Source organism: Pelodiscus sinensis, chromosome 5 (genome assembly GCF_052426305.1).
Source record: "Pelodiscus sinensis isolate ZL-2025 chromosome 5, ASM5242630v1, whole genome shotgun sequence".
Taxonomy (NCBI): Eukaryota; Metazoa; Chordata; order Testudines; family Trionychidae; genus Pelodiscus; species Pelodiscus sinensis.
In genome coordinates this window covers 57082490-57107500 of record NC_143056.1, presented here as the reverse complement: position 1 = coordinate 57107500, position 25011 = coordinate 57082490, and the positions used below count along the sequence as shown (strand labels likewise).

At 42.0% G+C, this 25011-nt stretch overlaps 1 protein-coding gene across 8 annotated transcripts in view; it reads left to right on the top strand.

Moving 5' to 3' along the window:
- The window catches only part of MEIS2 (Meis homeobox 2), a 202720-nt gene extending 201680 nt beyond the window's left edge, over positions 1-1040 (top strand). For all 8 annotated transcript variants that reach the window (XM_006132700.4, XM_006132698.4, XM_075927029.2 and 5 more), the window contains one exon: positions 1-1040. This exon is cut by the window's left edge and continues 394 nt beyond it. The gene's annotated coding sequence lies outside the window, so the exon portion shown is untranslated.
- The last annotated feature ends 23971 nt before the right edge of the window (positions 1041-25011 follow it).

The following is a 25011-nucleotide window of genomic DNA, read 5'->3' as shown; positions in this document are numbered from 1 at the left end:
TGATTATTTTTTACTTTGTCATTTTTCATCATCAACAGAGGACCAATGAGAAAAGAACAAGAAATGTGAAATCATGGGCTCACTGAAACAATTACGTCCATGTAAAGATCCTCTGAGGGAAAAACTCAAACAAAAAAGACTCCAAGAGTTATAACTACTGTAGTATAAACATAGGAACTAAGTTAACTTGTACATTTCTGTTGATCACTCCGTTATGTTGCCTCAAATAGTTTTAGAAGAAAAAAAAAACCACCTTGTTTTCCACACTATGTGTGTTGTTCCCAAAAGAATGACTGTTTTGGTTCAGCAGTGAAGTCACTATCCATGAAAGACTACAGTATATTTCAGGCCAGTTTTGGCCAGTGAGAAAAGAATTACCCTGGAGATGAAGATGAAAAGTCTTGCTGGGTCTCTCATCACTCAGAAGACAGTTCCAAGAAGGCCTTGCCATCCCCTGGTTTTGTTCCTTCATAAATGTGTCCTTTAGTTTCAAACAGATCTTTATAGTTTGTGCTTCATAAACCCATTTTGGACTCTTCTTCAAAGAGCTTGCAAGTGAAGATTTAAAAGACAGAGCAGGAGCTTCTTCCAGTAGTTCAGAGCCTTGGCTTTGGACAAAACAAATGGAAAAGTTGGGCAGCTTTCCTCAACGAAAGAAGTTATTAATGGTCTTTGCACCAAACCTAGAACTTTATCATGAACTCAGAGCTTGGGAAAAAAGCAAGAGAATACTGTAACAAACTTCGTACAGAGTTCGGTCTATTAATTGTTTCATGTTAGATATTCTATGTGTTTACCTCAATTGAAAAAGAAAAAAAAAAGAATGTTTTTGCTAGTATCAGATCTGCTGTGGAATTGGTATTGTATGTCCATGAATTCTTCCTTTCTCAGCACGTGTTCCTCACTAGAAGAAAATGCTGTTACCTTTAAGCTTTGTCAAAATTTACATTAAAATACTTGTATGAGGACTGTGACGTTATGTTTAAAAAAAAGGTGTTAAGTCACAAAATGCGGTAATAAATATTTCATTTTTGATTTTTTGCTAGGCTTTTGAGTTTTTAATCATGATTGGCATTTGTTGGGAACAAATAAACTGGATTTCTTACCAATGATTCTGAAGATTGACTGGCAAAATCAGAGACCAGTTACCACAGTGCTCATAGTATATATAGTCTGACGAGACGTCTGAATTTGTACATTTCTACTGAGCACACACATGCCCAGAGACCAGGTCAAAAACCCCAGATATGGTCTCATCAGATTATAGTTTATGTAGTTATATCTAATTTCTATATTTAGCTCTGTAAATCTAGATGATGTGCATAGAGCGATAAGCATGGCTTTCGAGGAATAGTTGTTCATACACATGCACCCTGCATAACTACAGTGTATTTAAACCAGGGATACTTAATGAATAGTTGTAACAGAAGGCTGGACTGAGAAGTTTTAAGCAGTCAAACCCATAACTGACTTTAATGGAAGCATTGTTTCCGTAAGGATTTCAGAATCAGGTCCTGGAAACAGTTTTATTTACTTTATTTGGCTGTCACAAAAGCAAAAATGATCACATTAATGAATTGGGAAAACGTAAATTTAGTTTTTGAAATGTTATTAGATAATCCACGTTCATGGAGAGGAGGAAACCAAAATAATACAGACTTTCTGTGCTCTGAAACAAGTGCATGGGAGTTTTCCTATGTCACATGGGCATGTCTACACTAGGAAATTATTTTGAAATAACTAAATTTGAAATAACTCCCGAAATAAGTATTTCAGAATAAACTTAGTCCCTGAGGAAAGCAGGAATACTTAGTTTGAAATAACCATCCTGTTATTTCGAAATAACAGTCTTGGTAGTGTGTACACTCCGCTTATTATTTTGAAATAAGTGTAAGAGGACTAGTGTAGATCAGAGCAAATACTCTAAGCCATTAGAGCCAGAAATTGGACCTTCCTCCTCAGTGAATGGAAAAATTCTCATTACTTCATTGGTAACAGAATCAGGTCCCAACAGAAATGGGAAGATTTCAGTCTTTTATTGATTTCTATTTCGGAAAATAAAAATGCCTTAAGTATCTTTACTTTCCTGGAAACAACTGTCACTGGTTTAAATATTTGTAATTTTTTTTTAAACTCTCTTTCCCTTCTCTCAAATGGTTTGTGTATTATTAAAAACTGACTGACAACTTTTACCTTTGGAATGTTGGAAAAGTCTTCACTTCCCAGTGAATGTTTAATTGCTGAACTGAATAAATGGATCCATGCGTTTGGCAAAGGAAGGAAGGATGCAAGTGGAATGGGGCATGAGGGTTATTTTAGCAATCAGGTCCTGCTTTTATAGCCGGCTTTTAAGGCATTCTCTGGAATTCAGAGGATAGGATATTGTACTTTGGCTTGCTTTCTGTCCTGACTAAAAACGCTCTGATCCTTAATTCCCATAGGAAATACACATACTGCCCTCCCGATTTCAAAGTCGCTGATTGTGTTGAATGAGAGAAATAAGAATGAGAATTACAGAGTTGTCTTTGCGTCACAAAACAAAGCTACTTCTTCTATCCGATTTGCTGCCATTTTCCCCTCCGATTAGAGAAGTAATATATATATATAGAGAGAGAGAGAGAGAGAGAGAGAGAGAGAGAGATCAGCCATCTGTTTTTCCCCATAGTAGATAGGTATTTTTGTAATGACTTAAATATTTGTGTTGCTGGTGTATTTTCTCGCTGGGCTGTAATCTGCGGGCGCTGTGTTTCTGGAATCCAAGGTACAATAATGTAAGCAGATTGCTCCAATCTGAGGTTTGCTATTTAGTACGGAGGGTTCCGAATTGGGTGTATTTAAGAAATGTTCAGCTGTCAAACGTTAAAAAAAACCGGGAAGAGTGTTTTGACAGCGATATAGTGTGAAAGGAAATACTGAAGTCTGAATAAAATTGCTTATGTTCTGAGAAACGGAGGGTAATAGCAACCCGCCTCTCGTTTCGCTCGACGAGTATGGAAACTCGGAATGTAAGTTTCCACTTCCCGAGGATATTCTGGGGAGGGCGCTGCAGTCCCCCCAACGTCGGGCTTTTCGGGCTGGGTTGTATTCCGCGCTGCCAACGGCGAAGTGGGAGATGCTGCTTTTCCAGAAGAGGAAATGTTGGTGGAAATGCTGTGACTGTGCCTGACCCAGAGCTGATTTGCAGGGGTGGGGAAATGTGGCAAATGCACCTAGCAGCTGGCAAAAGATGGAACCTGGTTTTTCGAAAGGATCCAGTGAGCTGTTCCTCCCCAGCCTACACATCCGCCGTGCCCTTCAGCACTCGGCCAGGCGACGAGGGCCCTCCCTGCCTTGCCTTCAGAACTGGGAGGCCCCAGGGAGCCTTGTGCTTAACTTCACCTTTCACTTGGAGAGACAAGGCAATGGATCCAGGGAAAATCCCCAACCCCTGCCCCGGCCAAGCGTGGCGTGGACTGGGAGCGTTTTGCCGCCCAACTCTTCACAATTCCGGCCCTGCTTGGAATCAATAGCAAATGTTGTTTCAAAACACTTTTTAAACAAGTCGGTGGGGAGGGGACGCACCGCTCCGGAGTATCGCTGAGCAAGCTGCTGTGGGATTCGGATCCGGCTGGGGAAACCCGGCAGCTTTGTCTGGGGCCGCGGGGAGGGAGGGGGGCTGTGCTGAGAATAAAGAGTGTTGGGCAACGGATTTGAAGGCCGGTTTTAATATTAATAGTTTCGGTGGAGAGAAAGAGACAGAAGGGAGGTGGCCCCCTCTGCGACAGAGATGATGGATGACCCCGCACCGCCGAGCAGCCCCTCCCCTACACCCTCGCCCGAGCGCCTGGACTGACCGCGTTAGGAGTAGAATAAACACCCTCGCCCCTTCTCACGCATCGATTTGCGGATCATTATGAATCAATTATGGCTCTCGATATTTTCGCGCTCGGTGAAATAAAACGGGCTGCGGAGGGGAAAGACACACAGAAGCGGCCTCATAGTAACGCCGCTTCTACAACTAATTAGGGTGAATAATAATAATAATAATAATTAATAATAATCATTCGGGTTTAGACACTTTCCAAAGGGACCTTCCCCTCCCCAGCCCCGCTGAATTATTTGCTGCGTTGAAGAGCATAATTTAAAAGAAGGGTTCGCATATGGACGGGGTTTGCATTACTCGCGAGTAGAGCAACAGCGACCTATTGCACCGTCCATACACATCCGCCGCCCTTGTGTCTCTTTGATGTAACTCTTCTAGCGAAAGCCAGCTGCAGAGGGGAAAGTGAGCGGCAGCGGGGTGTTTTCGGGAGGCTTGAGTGGGGAGGGAAGTGTGTGGGTTTCTCTCCCTGTTCCCATTTGTAGCAGTGTTTGAGGCCCTCAAGGTGTTTCTATGGCTACCTTGTGTATGTGGGAGGGTCAGATGTGGGGGTGCCCAAGAGAAAAGGCAGCTCTTGGGTGATCATTTATCAATGTCACCCACATAATGATTCTCTCTGCAGCCTTCTATTGATGAGGATAATTACATTAGCTCAGAGTGACTGATCAATGAAAAACCACCACACAAAAACTTCTTTACTCTTCTATACCACCAAAAACAGATACAGAAATCAGATAGAAAGCCAGGGTGGGATTTCCCCCGTCCTTTTTCTTTACCAATGGATTTAAAAAAAAACAAACAGCGGAAAGTAAGAAAATAATATCAGATCAATTACGTTTAAAAGGAGGCTACAATTTTGCCTGAGAAAATGTTCCCATCCAATCTGTTGGCATCAGCCTTTCGCTAGCAAAGTAAATCATGAGTTTGAATATGAGCTGCTGCTTCTCTGCTGGGTCCCTTTGACTCGGGTGCGTAGCGTTCTGAAAATGGAGCGTTGGCAGCTCCGGGGAGGGAAAAAGATGCAAATAATATTTCTTTCCAGATTGCAGTTGTCCGGTTTTCTTTGTGATTAAATCCCTTCCTAAAGCAACTCTGCTCCGGGCAGAATGGGGTCTCCCTAAGATGCGGCTGCAGAGGTGAAAGGTTGCCGTTAAAATGCGCTTTCGCTCTTTCTTAGAGTTCCATAATCACTATTTTCTCAAAGCGAATGTGGATGCTCTTCCTTGTGAGTTGTTAAAGGCGCCGTAAATTTTATGGTAACTCCGCTCAGCTTCCAAGCACAGCCAGCAGGCAGGTTGAGGTTGGCTGGTTAGTTTGTTTTCCAAAAGGGCCTGCATCAGAAAGTCGATCATTTTAAATAATAACAAGGCAAAGTGATGCAAAGGGGGTAAAACGGTCAGGGACAATACTGCTTCATAATACCTCTCCTTTTCCTCTCGTCCAGTGTCTCACATCCTCCCGCGAAAGTGAAAGCATCCTGTTTGCTTAAAATATTTCCAAAGGGCAGCAAAAGGGTTGCTTAGTTTACTATGATGAAAACCTCGAACATTGTTTGTGTTAAGCAGCATGTGTTTTGTGTCCCTCGTTCCTCTTTCTCACCCCCATCACCACGCGGAGGGAATGGAGCTGGACACATGTTTGCTATATGTGTGTATATGCAGCATCCTAGGTGGAAACCGCAGGGCAGTCCTGCATGTGGTATGTGTAATATGCATGTGAAATTACAATATCTTTAATCACATAGACTGCTAATAAAGAAATTGTATGTATAGCCAAGAACTTACATGTCTAAAACCATCAACTTGTAAACATGCCTCAGAGTTAACATTTGAAAGCAACTGATTATTTTGCGCCTTTTTTCAGTATTTTAAAACAAATATTGCCGAATGTCTTGTTATAAAATCCAGGTAAGGTGCCTGGTTTCCAAAGTATTTACACAGGGTTAACTCCATTAACTTAAGAAGCCTTACTCCTGATGTAGGCTGGGGCTCTGAATTCACAAATAGGCCTTTATTGCCTAGAATTGCCCCCAGAGGTGTTTAACATTTCTTAAATTAGCTGCTGGAAGAAATGGTAGAAACTTTCTTGCTGCGGTGAATGCCTGTTGGAGCTCGGGAAAGCGGTAAGCATTTGTCGCTAACGCAGCCTAGCAAGCTAAACAATTGGAAGAGGACCGGCTAGGGAGAAAATTCACTTTCTGTATTCAGATGAAGCCATTGCATTTCTAGTATTTATCGAGTATGCTGTTGTATAGTTTCCCCACATTCTGCTTCCTATGTCGGGAGGCAACTCTCTTGGCCATCCCATACACTCTACAATTAAACTGTATCCCAAGTCGCTTAATCAAGAACCCTCAATTAATAATGGGGGCTCTGAGTTTCAGTTACCTTTTCGGTTGTTTATTGGGCCAAGTTCCTTGCCTTACACGCATTCACTCCTAAAACAGGGGATGGGAGTGCCACTCAGTCTTGAGTGTCTGGGCTATAAATTCCATGCGAGGAGAAAACAAAGACATTATCTAGTTCTCGCCCAACCTGGTTTCCAACTAGGATCTGACTTTGCCGTGTGGTTGGATTTGTCCGGGGGAGAAGGGGAGCGATCTGGGGGAATGAAATCCATGGAGCTGGTCTTTTCCTGCGGATCCAGCTTCCCCCCCCCCCCCGCCCCATCTTCTCCGCACATTATCAGATCGCTGCGCCCCGCGTGGATAAAATCCCACCAGTGTTACTGGACGTGGACAAGTGGCAAAACCTGACTACAACGCGGCTTAGGTGTTGGGTGAAACTAACGATGTGCGGCTGCTTTTACCCTTACAGGGAATGGGGGGGGGGGGGGGAGGCTTTTCTGATTAATAACTAGCAGGATAATGTTGAGGGCTTTTTCTGCCCGATTGCCTTTTTGAATTAGAGCCGATTTCTTCACACTTCAATAGGGCCTGTCTCTTTTAAAATGACTGACAGATTTGTTTCTCCTTTTCTCTCTCCCTGAGACTTAATGATGTAAATTTTCTAATTAGTTAAATCACGTTGCTTAAAGGCCTTAATATTTACCGGGCAAGGAGTGAAAGTCCTGAGCGGATCGCTTGAAATAGCCAAAGAAATTTTAAAAGAGAGGGTGAGGGGTGGGAAGCAGGAGGGGGCGAAATAACGCAAAGCCAGAGGTAAAGTTCAGCCCGGAGCTTCTTCCTTCCTCCTCCTCTCAAACCCCGCTTTTATTTTTCAATCAGCTAAGATTTAATTAGGAGCCCTCAGGCCGGACGATCTGATATTTTCTCATTAGTTTCCCATCAGTAGTCTTGAGTGTTAGATTGGCTTAAAGGTTGTCAACATTTGACCAATTTTATTTAAGGAAAAGAAACCAGGCATTATAGCTCCGGGACCTGAGATCTGAAAATAAATCCTGCCCGGATCAGCGGAACTAACAGGCGAAAAAAATGTTGACAATTCATCGTTGTATGTAATAAGTTGCATAATGTGGAATACACAGGGAGAGAAACGGCAGCCAGCCAGTGACACCCGCCAGGGCTGCAGCTAGCCCGGCCCAGGTGTACAGACCCTCGCTCCGAGCAGGGTGTGATAAATACCCAGCGGGGAGCTCAGGGCAGCGAAGTCAGAATAAGGCTGAGTTACAAGAAGTGAAACCCAAGCAAAGGAGCCGGTCTGGAAATTGTAAAGTGTTTTTTGTTCCAGCGCAATGAAACAAGCCTTCTGCTTACTGCTCCTTTAGCCCAGACGCAACATCAGAGCGCCCCCTGCTGGCCAACTGCACAGAGCGCCTCTGGTCCGCCGCACAGACTTCTCCAGAACAGCCATTCTTGTCAGGACCAGGGAGATTTCCTGTCAGGGCTCAATGTTTATATATATATATTTATATATAAAAGAAAGGACACTCTCTATTCCCCCTAACGCCTTCATCTTGGCCCTCAGGGAATTATCATATAAACTGTTTACGTAACTGCCTTTTAAAACGCTACAAAAACTATTGCTATAATACGAGGGAAATGTTGTAAAAAGGAATAAATATACCGGTGTAGCGGCTGCGATTTAGTCTGTGTCAATTTCCCTGAAAATGCAAACATCAAAAAGTGATTGTACCACCCTGGGTTAACGATGGCACAGAAAGAAGGAGAGCAGGTAGCATTTTGTCCTCCCGGATACAGAAAAGTTAACCCCACATGTTGCAGACTACGAAAACTATGCCTGTGCTAGTAAGCATGCGGTTACTCCCGTAGGGGAGCTATCATCCAGGTAACTGCTCAAACTTGTCACCTATCTCCTTCTGATATCAAATGCAATTGTACACATACACTCCCTCTATATTCATACTCTGGGTATGTGTGCCTACACCTACCTATGCAGCATTGTGCACCAGCGTGCGGTGGGAAGCTAAAAATGACAGGGAAACATGACAAAATAAGTGTCACGTTTTCCCAATCATTTATATGTAAGCTTGCGATCTCTGACAATTAAAAACAGCAAAATCAGCGGCACTAAGAACCTGGTGCTGTTGCATTCTAGCGTTGTTGGGCTTCTTTATTGCACAATCCTTGTATGCACACACACCATACACACGTTAGAATACTTAAGCCTAGTCATTTTTTCTTATAGGGACTGTAATGATTACCGTGGTCTAACATCTAAATTTTTATTAGCACTATCATCTACTGGGAGAAAACGATCTGGAAAGTCAACGGTAAATTGGGATTTTCAGGTAACAACAACAGCACCTTCTATGCTCCTGTGACGCTCCAAAGCGCTAAGACAGTGGACAGTTGCTTTCCTAGCAATTGTTCTCCGCAACTGGGGTGCGTAACCACAGATGCTTTTCTTCTAATGCAAGAAGAATGTTGGGTTTCTTTGTCAATGTCTCCTTTGGAGGTGTTGCTGGTTCGGTGGGGCGGATTTTCAATCCGGAGTGGAGCAGGCAGCCCACGCTGGAAAACAGTGACATGTAACATAAGCAAAAACATCATTTTAAAGCCCTCAATAAAATCGTAAATCACTTGTGTTTAAAGAGGCACCAGGGCCACTGTGTAAACTGAGGTACAGTTAAATATTTATAGTTTAAAGGATTATTGAGTCTGTTTTAGAAGAAACATCAAGTTCACTGGGTTCAGGGCTTTGTCTACACAGAAATACAGACACAATAATGCCCTGCAGAAGTGCTGAAAGGTTTGGATCATGGCAGGAGCTCCCCACATTCATTTTCGTTTTTTAGATATGTGTAAGAGGGAGGAGGAAGCGGGCAGAGGAATATATATCTGAACAGCAGAAAACACCTTTCTGGAAACAAAGGCAAGGAGCAGCATTTCAATTGCAAATGCATCAGCCAGAGACCAAATAACAGTTGTGGGAAGACACTCATAAAATTAATGTACCTTACTTTAAAAAAAATCAAATGATCCCTACAGTTACCTCGGTGCAGCTTAATAAAAATTAGCCTTACTGACAGTCTTGTCAACATCTTAAGTAAATTATCATAGCGCTGGTCTTTGCAGAAGAGACCCCACACTTCTTGCTAAAACACCTCCTCTCATTAATCTTAAACCACTTGAAGATTATGATGGAAAGAATGGGATCACTAGCCATTATCATCTCAAATTGCTGTTAAAAAGTCCGCTGTTTATTTTTGCAACCCAAGCAAATGTAGCTGGGAAATGCAGAAGAGGGAAGAAAGAAAAACACAAGAAAGGCAGAACAATTGAGGCGAATCCTGTTGCAACCCCGATGATAAACACATTGAAAAAGGCTGTTACTGCTCTTTGGATTGCTGGAATTTGGGCAGACATTAGAAAAATAAACAAAGCGATGGCTTCATATCAGCTCTGTAAATGCAATGATACAGTCATTGGAAGGTAACTCTTTTCTAAATTAATTTTCCTTTCCCTGAATACTAAATTTTGCTTACCTCCGCATCGACCAATTGATAAATACCAGAGCTGTTTAAAAAGTAGTCATACCTTCAAGGGCTCCTTTTCTTGAACAAAACAATTTCCCTTTTCTTGCTGTCTTTTTAAATGTATTGCATGCTTTTATAATAACAATAAAGTCTACAGTGGCATTTCTTTATGATGGCCCTACACGTGAGAGAAATCTGCTCCCAGGGAACTCTTTTCAAAAAGGGATCTCTGGTTTGATTGTAGTCCTTTTTGTTACAATCTGACTCCACTTTAAATTGTATTTTTTTTTACAGATGGAAAATAAATTACTGTTTTGTTCAGTTCATCCCAGCATTTGGCACAAGCAGGGCACTCTGCTGTTTTCCAGTCATTCAACCTGAAATGCTCTCGGCGTACCTTTGCACCGTAAGTGAGTGCACCGTGCGAGGTGAACGGGGCATGCAGCTGGCTACAGCCAAAAGACGGATTGTAAAGTCATCCTTTAAAATGCAAAAGTTCAGAGGAAGGTTTAACAATAAATGCGAAACAATCGGCTCCCCTCCCCAGGGAAAGAGAAAGAGGGAAAGAGGAAACACTTAAACCCGAGGATGAAAATTAAAATAAACTAAACCCATCCCCGTGCTTTGGAGAGTCGAATTTTCCTGTTGTTCCTACGAGGACTCCCTTTCGGTATCAGTGTCATAAAGAAAGAGGTAGGTGGGGGTGATTTGTTTGTTTGTTCGAATGGCGACAATATTTTTTCTCTGGACGTTAAAGGGATCTGCATAACACTGGAAAGGAAACTTCTGCCTAGAGCTCTGCCCAGGTACGCGTAGCCCCGGCAGACAGCTCCCCCGCCTGCTCCCTCGCATTGCCCCAGCATTGACCTCAGCCCGGAGATGCAGAGAGGTGAGAGGTGACTCTGGGAGCTAGCGCAGACCTGGCCCTTTTAGAGCCGCTGAGTGGAGCTGGGGCTAATCAGCCCTTTACTGGATTAAAATGTAGAGCCCAGAAGGGAAGCCCTTTCGTTGCAGTGAACATGCCGCGAGAACGAAATAGCATTACAATGCAGAGGATACTGTCCTGCGCGGAGGGATTTAGTACTAACAGTTTGGAGAAGGTAAACAGTAAGACTGCCTCCACCCCGTGCCTCCAGATCAGCTAGCTAGACCTACACCGCTGTGTGCGCGCGCGATCTTATCTGCTACACACACTGCAGGGAAATGAGGCTATAAAGTTGTGCCGCACCATGTAAGAACTGTGCTGCTGTATGCTGTGCAGTTGTGCTCAGGGAGTGGATTGTGGAGCACTAGCACTGGTGTTTGAAAATAGTTGTCTCCATATCTAGAGATCCACTGTTTGCATGAGAATGTACAGTTGCATAAGAGATCCGGAAAAGATTGGAAAATTGGATACACATTTCCAAATCATTCATTTCGCTCTAATACATGGAAACACACACAGAGAGAAATACCTCGGAAATATTTACATTATACATACACACAAAATGGAACATTTGCACCTGGATCGTTTAAAACATTTTCCCTAAAATTAGGAATTATCATTTGGGTACCAGCGATTTTTAATAGCCGTGTCCAATCAGAGAAGATAGTGATTTGCCTGGGTAAAGAATCCACTCCAAGGCAATAATTGCCCTGGGTTAATATGCAATTGTTTGAAGAATGAGCATAGGTATGAACTAGGCTGCAAAGGAAACTATTTTCAAAACTAAAGTATGTAGTGGGAATGGTAATGGAGAAAAATAGGAACCCGTGCAGAACTAGAGTAAGAAATTATGGATTTTGTTGCAATAAGTCTGCTAAAGCCAGGTTAAAAAGTTTCCTTTTTGTTTTCCAGGAAACATAATGTTCATTTTAACTCTTAGTAAGCAGTATCTTGATTAGTAGTAGAATGAATTTCAGGAGTGGAGCTAATGCAGCTCTGCACGAGGAAGAAATGACTTGTGCACGTCGCAATATTTCCCGAAGAAATCAAACGGACGCGCAGCTCAGGTAAGCTGCTACAACGAAACTATTTTTAACGGAACAAAAGACCGGGCAAACCACAGCTGACGTCAGTGGCCAGCATCCTCAGCTAGCGAAGAAGAGATACTTAAAGTGGAAGACGCGCTTAGCACGCAGTAGCTTTCTTTTGCCCCCTCCCTCCCCCCGCCTCCCCCTTTCCGTGCATGAAGTGTGTGGTTCCTATAGCTGCAGTGTACAAATGAGGTTGTTGGTTGATCCTTCCTGTTAAAGAGCACTCTCAGATCCTAAGGGGCTTGCCAACCACGAGGATGCTAACTAGAAAAGCCTGATGTGACTTCCTCAGTATCTAAGGGTTAAGGGGTGATGCAAAGGACAGGCATAGGAAGGTCTGCTGGGAAGTGACAGCTGTTACTACACGTATTTTGCAACTTTGGGGGCTGTCAAGAGTGGAAGTTCCTGTATCCCCCGAGACTTGTCTTTATTTCCCTGCAAAATATCAGAGCCCCGAATCGCTGCCTTCATTGTTCAGGGGAGGGCTAGTTCTGCGCCTGCTTTCCCGCTCGCACGCACATCTGCTCAGGAAACAAAGGCAAGTGTGTTTACACTCCCCCTCCCAGGGAGCACCTTGCTTGTCGCCACAGACTCGAGTCAACGGCAGAGACGGTCCGAGTTTAGCGGTCAGAGCCAGGCTCGGAGAAGCTTGATTTCTGGCGAGCCCCATTGGCAGGCACGGGAAAGACTAGTGATGCCGCTTTCCCAATGCACAACGCCACTCTGCTGAGTGCTGGATCCCAGCTCGGGCTGACTCCTCTGTCCTGCCTGGAAAGGTTGGACCGCGGGGCTTGCAAACTTTGGGCATCTCCTTACAGGGCTGGAGCCGCTTATCATTCGCTCTTTCTGGTGTGCAGGCGCCCGTGGGTTTCCCGAAGCGCCCGGCTCGTGTGCTAAGGATCTCGGAAGATTGAGGGGTTCCCAGCTGCTGCCCAGAGCCTGCCCCTCCTCGCCACGACGCCTGGGGAGGGACAGAGCGATGAGGGGCGGCTGGGAGCACTTTGCCGGGGAGGGGAATGCAGCTGCAGACAGCCCGTCCTTGCAGGCATGGACCCTCCTGGCAAGTTCTGGTCCTTTGGTTAAAAACAAACACGCCCAGGAAGAGTCAGTGGCGAGCAGCTGCAGCGACCCGAAGGGTTATTAGAAGCGAGGCTGCTCCCGTCCCTCTCCCGGGCGGGAGCTGAGGCCAAACAGGAGACGTCAAGTCAGCGAAACCTCCCTCCGGTTCCAGAGCCCTGCCCTGCCCTGCCCTGCCCGTGCCACCTCCCCCGCCAAAGCCACTGGCGATCGCTGCCCACCTCGGATCAGCCCTTTGCCGCCTTCCCGCCACAGAGGCGCGGGGGGCGGAGACTGGCACAGCGAGCCCATGAGACGCGTTGGGAGAGGGCATGAAACCCGCCCAGCCTGTTCACTTTCCCCCTCTCCTCCACTCTGAGTAAGGAGGCATTAAGGAGAGGGCTGCCCCCAAGTGCTTTTTCTGTCTTACTGGCCATCCCGCTTGTTAACCCGAATACAAATCCTTGCAGCTGTCTGCTGGGGAAGAAGCAATTCCTTCTATTGCCAATCTCGATTAGCAATAATTAGCCCCAGGCAGGAAGGATTCGGCTGAGTAACCTGTTTGGAACAGGCAACAAACCATGAGGTCCAAACACAAACTAACTGCAAACTTTCAGTGACAGGGCTCTTCAAAGAGGGTCCGTTTCTCATGTAAGATCCTAGCTCCTGGATTCTCACGCTTACAATGTTTTCTCTTGTATCTTATATCTCCATTATTTTTTTTTTCTGATATCCTGCATTTCCCCCAGCAAGTTCTTTGAAAGCATGAGGTAGGAGCTAAGCATCTTCTCCAAACCTCTTTACTTGTTTACTCAGGTCTCTCCATTTTAAATACAAATTAAACAAACAGGAGAGATAATACAATCCCAGAGCAGAGCCAGAGTAGCTCTGTTTATGCTCTGAAATTCATCCTTAGGCCCTCTGAATTGGGAAAGTTTAAATGAAGTGTAACTAGAAGAAGGTCGCAGGTGACTGACAAGTTCAAGCTACTTACCTCAATTATCAAATAGTTTTATTTCCAAATTGTGTTCAATTTGATTTTCCTGCTTCACCACAAATTAGCTGAGAAAAAAATCAAATGAAAGCAGACAATGTAAGCCAAATCCTGTAAACTGTTATTTATTTGTAAAATTATTTTTGTGATATATACTCCTATTAATGGTTGCGCATTTGTCAAATCTTTCCAAGTGAATTTAGAAATATAGCCATCAAATTATTTCAAAAGCAGGACTATTAGGGACAAAATAATTATGAACTTTCAGAAGCATTAGAAAAATAAGTTTCTGAATGTTGTCTTATTAAATTTTACTTACATTTTGTTTTCATTTAAGCCTTGAGGCACAGTAGAGAGATATTCAGTGTCTAATAAGGAGTTTGGAAAATAATTCTCAGTACTAGAATACAGCACAATTTCTCCATAAAATATGGATAAGGAATCAATTCATAAATACAAATATCCACCAGAACTAAGTTTTAATATAGCACTCTATATGAACATTCTTATATGTATTATTTAGGAGATAATAAAATCTCTTAAAAAATAAAGGTTTACGCATTGACGTGGATTTTTTTATTTTTAATTTTCATTCTTAAGAGAAAATATTTGGGAAAAAACTACACTGTCCCCTGTTCTATGTTTTTTCACTGTTACCATCAGCTTTTAATCAGCAACATGTATAATTCCTTAGATTTACAGAATCCATTCCATATTGCTTCTTTCAGAGAACAGTGAAATGAGAATACTATCTTTATTCCAGTCAAAATTTAATGTTAAAAAACAAAAGACAAAACACACTTGTCTTACCATTTGTTTTAAGTCTATACAAGTACACACTCTGAAACTGATGTAATGAATTTTAGGTGATATTATCTGAGCAATGGGACAACTCAGAACACTGACCTCACCAAATAAGAAATGGTTAGTGAATTCACCTACAGCAGACCCAGAGTTATCCATAACTAAAGATGTTCTGATTGGGACATTTAGTAAATTTTGCTTTGTAAAGTCCAGTCCCTGTCAATTTCAATACAAGTTCTTTAGGCCTTCCAGTCTAAATAAGATATTTCCAGTAATCAGGATAAGATTAAAAACCTACTCTCCTGTTTCAGACAGTTTGATGTAATTCTTTTGCTAACCCACTTTTAAAAATAATTTGATTACTCTATAATCTAGATGAAAGGATAAATATTGAAGAGGTCTCCTTTGTAAACCTTGTTTTTTCTAGTGTACATCAACACAGCTTAGTCCTTTGAATAAAAAGACAAAGTGTTTTCAAAACAGAAAAACCTAGGATTATTTTGAAAAAAACATAAGCAGTTTTTTAAAAAAAATACTCTGGAGTTTTCTGAGCAACTCTGATGTACTCACATTCTTATCACAACTATTTTTTTACAGTAGTAAGTGGATATTCAAGCTAAATTGATGCTTTATGTATATCCTGTCTCAATTTGTAAAACTATTCTCTGTAAGCAGATAATTTGAAAAAAAATACAAAAAAAGAAGAAATGATACCACTGACAACAATTTACTTAAATTCACAAACCTTGAAATTGATGCATCTCCTATCAATCATAGAAGATACAGTAAAAACACATCCAACATTTGTATATCAAAAGTGAGACTAAAAAACCCCGTTTTGTTCAATTTAAACATCCTTCACCATGTTGTAGTTTTATATGCTGATATTGATGTGTGCACTTATTACAAGTTAGATTTCTCCTTTCAAACATCCATAAGGTATTAACCCCACAAAATTAAAGTGCATACCATTCTGCTATACAGATGTTTGTTCTCCCTGGTTTACTGACAATCAAATATTTATTAAATAGTAATAAGGAGATATTGACTTCTTTATTCTGTCAATATAAAGATTTGTTGATATGTGAGGTTAATATTGATGAAGCAGAGTGAGGTAAACATTTGGTCAGGAGAGTAAATAAATTCTGATATTGACATTAATAAAAGTGCTAATATGAAAAGTAACCCTCTTTTGTTTTTATTGGTTATATACACATTATTGAAGCCTATCAGCATATGAATGCTTAGAGACATATTGCAGGCTCACACCAATGTCAACTCTTTGACACTAGTTTTGTAGAACATAGTCCAAAAAGGACTGTAAGAGGTACTTAAAACTAAGTTCAAATGATGCCAAGCATTTGTGGTCTTTAGGCATGCTGTGTTTTCATTTCAAGCAAAGTGTTAGTTTATGAGAGGAGTTGTTCTTTAAAATATTACTGGAAGGGCTCTGTTTACGTCCTCAATATTCTTCATATTAAGGAGACTTCTGTTCCTGCTTAAGAACTGCTTTGAAAGAAAAATAGGATGAGCTCTTTTGTCAAAATATTATTTTTGTTTGTTGTCTCATCAAAATGTCAGTGGAAGTCTCCCCTCCTGTCTTTACCCTCTGCCACAGAACACAATAGCATACAGGCTTTGAACAATACCAGAAGCCATTTAACTTGATGAGTCTGGCAGAAGAAGCTACTATTTTGTTCATTATTTTCTTCAGATTTCCTTTCATTCTATTTAAGATAAGCTCAGTGTTGCCTATTATGGAAGAACCTACAGTTTCATCCAGCTGGTGAGTCTCTCCAAGGTTACATTATTTTGAATCTATCATATTTATGTAATGGAGACATGTGTGACTTGCATCTTGGTTTTCTGCGTAGAGATTGAAGTTATACAACCTACTATTTAAAGTGATAAAAGATAATACAGCTGTGGACAGAAAAACCATGAATGACAATACTGTAACCTTCAGCTTTATGATCATGGATCTTGCAATCAGAGCTATGCAGGCAAAGCCTTGCATACACGCAGAGCTCAGCTGACTGCAGGGCTGCTCCACGTGGGCACTCACATGGATCTTACTGCAGGATTGTGGCCTAACATAATAAAACAATACTTTGGTAGCTCTTGTAAAATAAGATGGGGATCTCAGTCCACTTCACAGTGTACAAGTGTCCACTCACTCACCAAATCCCACCATAACTGGGAATGGCAATGGTAGCCTCAGCAGTGTTGTAGACCTAATACCTGGATTTTTTCTGGAGCAAATAATAGATGAACAATTACTCTGCTAATGGGGTAAGCTGAAAAAAGAGAAAAGTCCGTAATAACTAGAGGGCCTCCCGTGTCTAGTTGCACATTTCACAAAAAGGATTGCAAATAGAAGAAAGGTAGCAAACTGGGTAAACTGAGTATAGATAATTCCCATGCTGTGAAAACCTCTCTACATTAAGAACACTGGTGAAATAAAAGGTTATAAGAAAAAAGGGTAATAAAATTAAAAGAAAAGGCAATAAAAATAGGTGCCTTTGCAAGTAAAGAAGCCACACTATGGAATGCTGATCTTATATACAAATACATTTGTCTTTTAGACCCTCTGCTCTTGATTAGCATTTTGATACCACTGGAGGGTTACAATTTTGTTGAGTTTCTGGATCTCAATTGTGCTGTCAAGGGGTCATTCTTTCTGGTAATAAGGTAGCTAGTGGCCCCTGGGAGAGAGGGAAAACAATTGACTCTTGAAAGCAGAAACATATACTGAAGTCTAGAGTAGGTTTTTGGCAGTGAACCAGGTCTTTTCTCATAGCATTTATCATTGTAGCAATGAAAAAATTGTGGGAGTTCTACAGGCAGTAGAAAAAAGAATATAACAAATAACAACAAAAATAAAACTAGATGCAATTTATTTTGGAATTGTATTTAAGAGCAGGTTAGTTTTTTGTTTGCCACACTGTTGGTTCACTTGTTAAAGATGTGGATCTCATTAAATAGAAATATGTTGCTTATTTTAAAGCAAATGATTATCAAATGACTATACTTCAAAACATTTTTTCTTTAATTTGAAGTGAAGTCATTTGAGTTTGAAACATATGCTTCTGCAAAATGCAAAATGCACTGTTGCCAGAAAAAGAGACAACTTAATTCTGAGTCCGCTGCTTGTAAAAACTGGTAATTCTGGATGTCGCTGACAGTATGAGTATTGGCAATAAGACTTTACAGAGGTCACCAATAAAGCTTCTCTTATTACCACTAGTTACTTTTGATTCTTAAGGCCCAAACTGGAGTATATCTATAATCATACTAAACTAGAACAAATGAAACATTGCTTTTGGTTGACTTTTGATGTATTATTCTTTGCTGTACAACTGAACAAAACTCACTAGTTGGGAAAAAATTCACATGTAGATCTGGATGTCAAGGGTGGCTTTGGTTCACAAACCAGCCCAGTGGGCAGTAAGCTGTATCTCTTTATTCGAGTGTGTAAACATATATATATAATTATCATTATTGTTGTTATATTAACAATCCCAATTCTACAACTGACAGTGTGTGGGAAAACTGCTGCAGTCACATACTGTCAGGGTCTATATCATGTTTAACCAAGGATCTCAAAGCACTTCACAAAGGTTGCTGAGAAGTATAATTATCCTACACTGAAATGGAAACTGAGGCAGAGAGAAATTAAATGATTTGTCCAAGAGCATACAGAGAGGTAATGCAGATGTGGGAAAAGAATCCGGGTCTACTGCCTCCTGCCTGCTCCCACTTCCTTTTCCTGCATGTCCACTCTGCCTTCTTCTAAGGGCTGGAGGAAGAGGAGGAGTAATAGCTTCCTCAAGCAGCCCCGTTCTTTCACTGTTACTAACAGTGTGGGCAGTGAAATAAGGGGTTGTCTTATTGTCTTTTATGTTCCCAAGCAGTCACAATCCCGTACAGTTATTTTTTCAGTCATGCTTTTATCTGGGCCTACAGAAAGGATTGAACTAATCATTTTCAATTCCATATTTTACTATAAGATAGCATTAGCCATTTCTTGATCTTAAGGCCAGAAGGAACCATTATGATGATCATCTAGCCAGTTCTCTTCAATAACCCAGGTTATGCACAGCATGGGCCATAGAAACTCATAAAGCTACAGGTTGGACCTCACTGGTCCTGAACGAGGGGATTTGCTGGACCAGGAAAGGTCCCTCCCCTCATGGCCCATGTTGCCACTGGGCTCAAGCCTGCCCCTGCTGCTTCCTGATTCCCCTCCCCAGGGCTCTCTAGATGACGGAGTGCCACATTCAGAGCTGCGCAACCCAGGCAGAGCTCTGCAGCCACCTGGCTCCGGGGATGGGGCCGGAGCTCTGCAGCTGGGATGGAGGGATGGGACTGGAGCTCCGCAGCTTGGGCCAAAGTGCCCTGGCTGCCAGTGGGGCTGGAGCTTTCCAGCCACTGGAGCCAGAGTTCCCTGGCTGCCACTGAGTTCAGAGCTCCATGGGTGCTGCCAGGCTAGCTCCACTGAGGCCAAAACTCCCTGCCGGCCTCCCATCCCCACTCCCATACAGGACTCCTGGCTGAGTCACCAGTGGCTCCGATGGCATTCCTCCCCCACCACCAGACCTCTCCGTTCCTGGGCTCTGTGGTCCAGGAACATCCAAGATCCATGCCAGACCATGGATGTTGCTGGACCAGAGAGTCCCGGTTAAGAAAGATACAACCTGTACATTGTTCCCTTCTTTTTCTTAATCTTAGCAGATTGAGTCTGAATCCAGTTTTAGAGAGCTCTCTTCTTTCTTTTTCCAGTTAAAATATACTGCTAATGCCTCTTTTTCTGCTTCTTGCTAAGGCCGATTTTCACACTAAGTAGATTCTTCATGGAAAGATGTTCCTGGAACTACCAAGTGTTTTCATGAAGTAAATTCATCAGTCTGGGCAACAACATTGGCTTCTTCTTCCCAGCCTTATTCCCAAAGGTGGTCTCTGGATGTTGGTTTGTCACCTGACAAAACCTAGACACGCAAAGGGACTTATGTTTCGTGATGTTGAGCATCACATTGCCCTACTTTCAGGTGTCAAGAAAATGATTGGAACAATGCTGCAAATCATAAACCCTGAATTTGGCACCTTGGCTTCCTATACAGTGAATGGGAGAGACAGGCTCCTGAGAAGTAAGTAATCGAAACTAGCACACTAGGCAGGGTGCTGCCTAAATTATCCACATGCCAATTGGAGGTATGTGCCCTAATCCCCTCTCTGCTCACAGAGATATGCACCTAATTCTCGGCTGCCTGGAAGCATCTTTCTCTGCTTCCAGTCCAGACTGAGACACCTCTTGAAGTTAGACAGATTAGACACCTAAGTAGTTTCTTGTGAGAATGAATTAGGCATCTGTCTCATTCCACACAAACTGAGGTGGCATTAGGGTGGGCAAGGAAGAGGAGGTAGTGGTGCCTATTTTATAACTTTTAACATATTGTTTAGAAAACTCCTGGGCTCAGGTTCTGTTCTCCCTCACCCGAGAGACAGAAAGGATTGGAGTAGGGGGTTCCCTCTTTTAGGAGAGTGCTCTAAGAACTGGCTAAGAGTTATAAGTTGGACATACAAACCCCATCACATTCTGAATGGAATCTAACCCAGCAAGCATGCTCAGAGGCCAACTACTGGATCAGGCACCAGGATAAGACAGGCACTCCTCCATCTATCTTCAAATGGTTCATGGATTACATGAACTTAGGTGGCAGATAGATGTCCAGATGTCTAGAGTAAAGCAGCAGCACAGAGGCAGAAACTTAGGCACCTCAAGAATTTTGACAGAGAAAGCTTGAGCACTTGATTTAAGGCAGGGCATTTTGTGGATTACAGAAATGCCTAAAACAGGGCTTACATACCTAAGTAGATCTGAGCCTGTGTAACTGGGTTTATTCAGCACACTGAGGCTGTGTCCAGACTCAGGGGTTTTTTCGGGAAAAGTAGCCTTTTCCTGAAAAAACTTCCCCTGCGTCCAGACTCAAGCCGCGTTCTTTCAAAATTATTTCGAAAGAACGCGGCTTTTCTTTCGATGGCGGTAAACCTCGTTTCACGAGGAAGAACGCCTTCCTTCGAAAGTTCCTCTTTCGAAGGAAGGCGTTCTTCAATGTAAAGAGGCCGTCTTCGAAAGAGAGCATCCAGACTCGCTGGGTGCTCTCTTTCGAAAAAGCGGATTTCTCTTTCGAAAGATCCGCCTGCAGTCTAGACGCGATCTTTTGAAAGAGGCTCTTTCGAAAGATGCTTTCGAAAGAGCCTCTTTCGAAAGAAGCCTGCAGTCTAGACATAGCCTGAGAGAGGTCTTTTGAGTATATAGGGAGCTTAGGTAATTTTTCCATGATCCCATCTGATAGGTCTCATTGGTGTGTTTTGGATGTGTTGAGTCCTCAGATTTCACATTTTTGCACTGAAGATTTCTGAATAGAGTTATTTCCCTCATCAGAATGAAGTGAACATGTTATTCTAAATCCTGCAAAGTGCAGTTTAAATAATAATTCAGCAACCTTGATGACTTCTTGGTGACTGACAGGGTGGACTTGATGTTCTTCATAAAAATAATTTATAGTAATCAATAATTAATAAATAATAACATACACGTCTAATGTCTTCCATTCTCTTTACAAATATTATTGAAGTAAACCATGTTACTTGCCCCCTATAATAGAGAAAACAATTTTCTCCCCAAGATCTGGAATCTATTGAGGAACTGATTTACTCAAAGTCACAGAACAAGTTTGAGATAGGACAAAGAACAGATCACAGCACTTCTGATGCTTAGGCTTGAACTTTAAACACCAGACCATACTTTCTACCTCCTGTCAGGATGTCAGTATTTAGGTGCCAGCATAAGCAGAACTGCACACATGCCACTGGCATCTCCTTCCAGCCTTCTGAGATAATATCCTCAGAGGAGACTGCCACGCCCCCATGCTTTATGAAAACTGGCTTATGAATATGAATGTGCATAACTCAGAGACACTTTATGCAAAATGAGTCATGTAACCTATTATTCAAGAGCCTGTAATCCCCTGAATATGTATATTTTATTTATGTGAACGTATCTGTCTTATCTGTGAAGTTAGAAATATGAACTGGAAACCTGTTTTATTAGTCCATGTATTCTAGTGAAAGGCATTAGTGATACTTTAGGAACTTTATAGTTCAGTGATCAAGTCAATGACCTCTGAATGTTTTTATTTTTCCTATAAGCCCAAACTATGGTTGATCCTACAAAGACATATGGCCAGTCTGGATCTGGTATTTTCCCACTACAAACGATAAAAACTTGAACTGAGCACAAAACATTTCAGTCTTGCTTTAGGCAAAAGCTATATAAAGTGGGGAAACCAAACAACCTGGTTGGTCACCAGAAACTCTTACCACTTAAAATGAATGCTGGTAATACCTAAGTCTAAATGGGGGAAGGATCAGGCCCAAGCTAGGAGGCTGTGAAAGAGATAATTAGAACAAATATTAGGGTAAGAATTTGAATGTAACAAGTTTCTTAGTATGTTAGAAGTAGTGTTTTGTTTATTTTGGCTTAGTAACTCACGTTGATCTGTCTGTTTTCATTTGCAATTACTTAAATCCTACTTTTTAAACTTCATACAAACCTTTTTGTTTATTATCAAGTCAAGTGTAAATAACTGTTATCTTGGGGGAAGAGAGGCAACCACTATGCATAGCTCTCTTTCATTGAGGGAGAACATATGAGCTTCCTCTGCATAAAGCTTTTATACAGAGTTTAGGATTTATTTGGAGTTTTGGTTCCTGTTGGGGGTTGCACTCCTAGGTGCTACTAAGGGCCTTATAGTGATCCCTTTCCAAGATGAGCTGGTTCAGTGTCTGTTGCTCTGCTGGGGGGACTCTGTGCCTTGGCTAGGAGAGACCAGAGCTTCTGGCCCAGCGGAACAGAGTGGTGGGGAGCCCCAGAAGGCAGAAAGGTGGCTTGATTAGCACACTGGAGGACAACCTCAAGGAGACCCCTATGGTTTAATACATCAATGGGACTAATAGGTGTAGTTCCACTGAAGAAAACTTCAGCTGAGGAGCTGGCCCCTGAACCTTATCAGTTGGAGTTTCCCATTACCAGTAACACATTCCTCATGAGACCTATTGATTCCTGTTGCATCCTTTACGTTTTTGCAGTGGCATTAGCTAAAGCAACTATGTCTTAAGAACGACTTTCCCCATAGATTTCTATTTAATAATCATTGGCAGGGAAGGGTTTTTAAACTGGATTTTACCATCCACTTTAGGAGTGGTACTAGGAGCAGGAACGTTATCTCCAGGTCTGTTATTTTAGATTGCTTATGGCCATTCTAGTTACTCTTACTTGCAGATTTAAAGTAATTATTCTATAAAGCCTTGTACAGTGTTCTGCCATCAGGAACAACACACTGACACACAATTAAAACAGAATAGTGAAGTCAGACATAAACTAAACTAATGCAGAGAATAACATCTTCTACCGTGCGACAATCAGCCAGAGTGTTGTCAAGGGGAATTAATTCTAAAGCAGGGCATTCAGTGGAGCAAGTCTAGGAACTGAAAGTAAGAGCTTTATCTCCACAATGGGTCACAAGGTAAGGTAGTCTCTCAAAACAGCTGTGTCCCAAAACATTCAGATCATTACCAACGCCTTGAATTGGATCCAGAAGTTAATAGGAAGCCAATGGGGAGGCATGAGCAATGGTGCAATGTACACATGGTGCTCATCCCATTCACAAAGCAGACAGCTGTATTTTGCATTATCTGAAACTTTTGGGTAGACATAATGGATCAAAATAATTTCTGTTGGAATTCCACTAGAGAGGAATAATACTAAGGACAAATTTGTCTCTTAGGTGACTGGGGTCAGGTGGTTGGGAGAAGAAAGAGAAAAAGAACCATTTCCAGCACTGTTACTTGAATACAAGCAATTCTTTATCCATGGCTCACAGTCTTTAAGAACATTTTCTAAGGGGCAGGGCAGTGAAAAGGAATGCAAAATCACTCCACCAGGATTCATGTCTCGAGGGTGGATCTCTCCCTTTGCAATTGGCTGTGCAAATCTCCTGAGTGGCACCTTTCCCCTCTATGATGAATCTCTCTACCTCTCCGCAAGCCTAGGAATTTATACATGGTCCAATGCTCTCCTGGGGAGAAATTCACATTTCTGCCAAACAAGCACCCTCTTTTAGTCTTAAGGGCCAGTAGTAAATCTGTGGAAAAATTAATGGAGCCTGAGGCTGTGTGCTCAGGGCTTAGTGTGCAGGAACAAGTCCTCCAGCTGATTCGCCATTATTTACATATAATTCATTTCAAACCCTCTGCATCTTCCTTAAACATCAAAGGCAGACAGCTCTTCTTCTCCAATGGAAGAATTCTAAGGAAACCTCACATACTCCACCTGTCAGAAAGGGCCCTATCCATGAGTTTTCCCATAGGGGAAAATAATTTCTTCTAAGCCCTGGATGAACCATTGACATCCCAACTATGACTATGCTAAAAAGAGAAGAAATTGGACTGATGTGCTATAATTTTTATACCCTCTAGACCAATTATCTTCCAGGGCTTCAGAATTTCAAGAGCTAGTTAGAGTTTTGTAGTTAGTTTGAATGATTAGCTTTCTGCAACAGAAGTAATGTTGAAAGCGATCAGGTTGGTCAGTGGCCAATAGTTTCTCTCTAAACATCAGAGAAGTTAACTATGATATAAAACTGCTCTCTCTGTATTCACCTAGATAGTCCTGTTCTAATCCTTATAACACTGGCTCTTGGGTCCAGAGGAGAGTTATCTTAAATGATGAGTAAATGTTGTTGTCTAAGCCTGTTACAGTTTTATATGACATTCTACATTATCATAAATGGGTGGTGTTAGCCATTCTACATTTCCTATAGTCATTGCCTGAATGGGAATGGGGATTGTAATTGTTAATAGAAAGACACAGTGCAAGTCTTTATGCAATACACCAAAGTTCAGTGCTGGAATAAATGGTTATAACTCTCAACAAATTCAATGTGAGTTGTGCTCAATCACCTCAAGCGCTGAATGTGACCTGATTGGTAAACTTTACCAGATATTTTGTCACAGATAAGCTCTATCAATGGCCAATGCACAGAAATTATTTGGATCTATTTGAAATTAGTAGCATTAATAGTTCCAAAATAGTGTTCTCCCATAGGTCATGCGCATGCTTCTGCTGCTACTGACACTGATAACTTTCTATCAGATTCTGAGACAGGTGTCAGTGTATATGCTTGTAAGAAAAGGGACAGTTGCTTGATTTGAATCTTTAAATGCCAATGTGAAAATAAGTAATAGAGTATGCTCATAGGCTATGTCTAGACTGCAGGCTTCTTTCGAAAGAGGCTCTTTCGAAAGCATCTTTCGAAAGAGC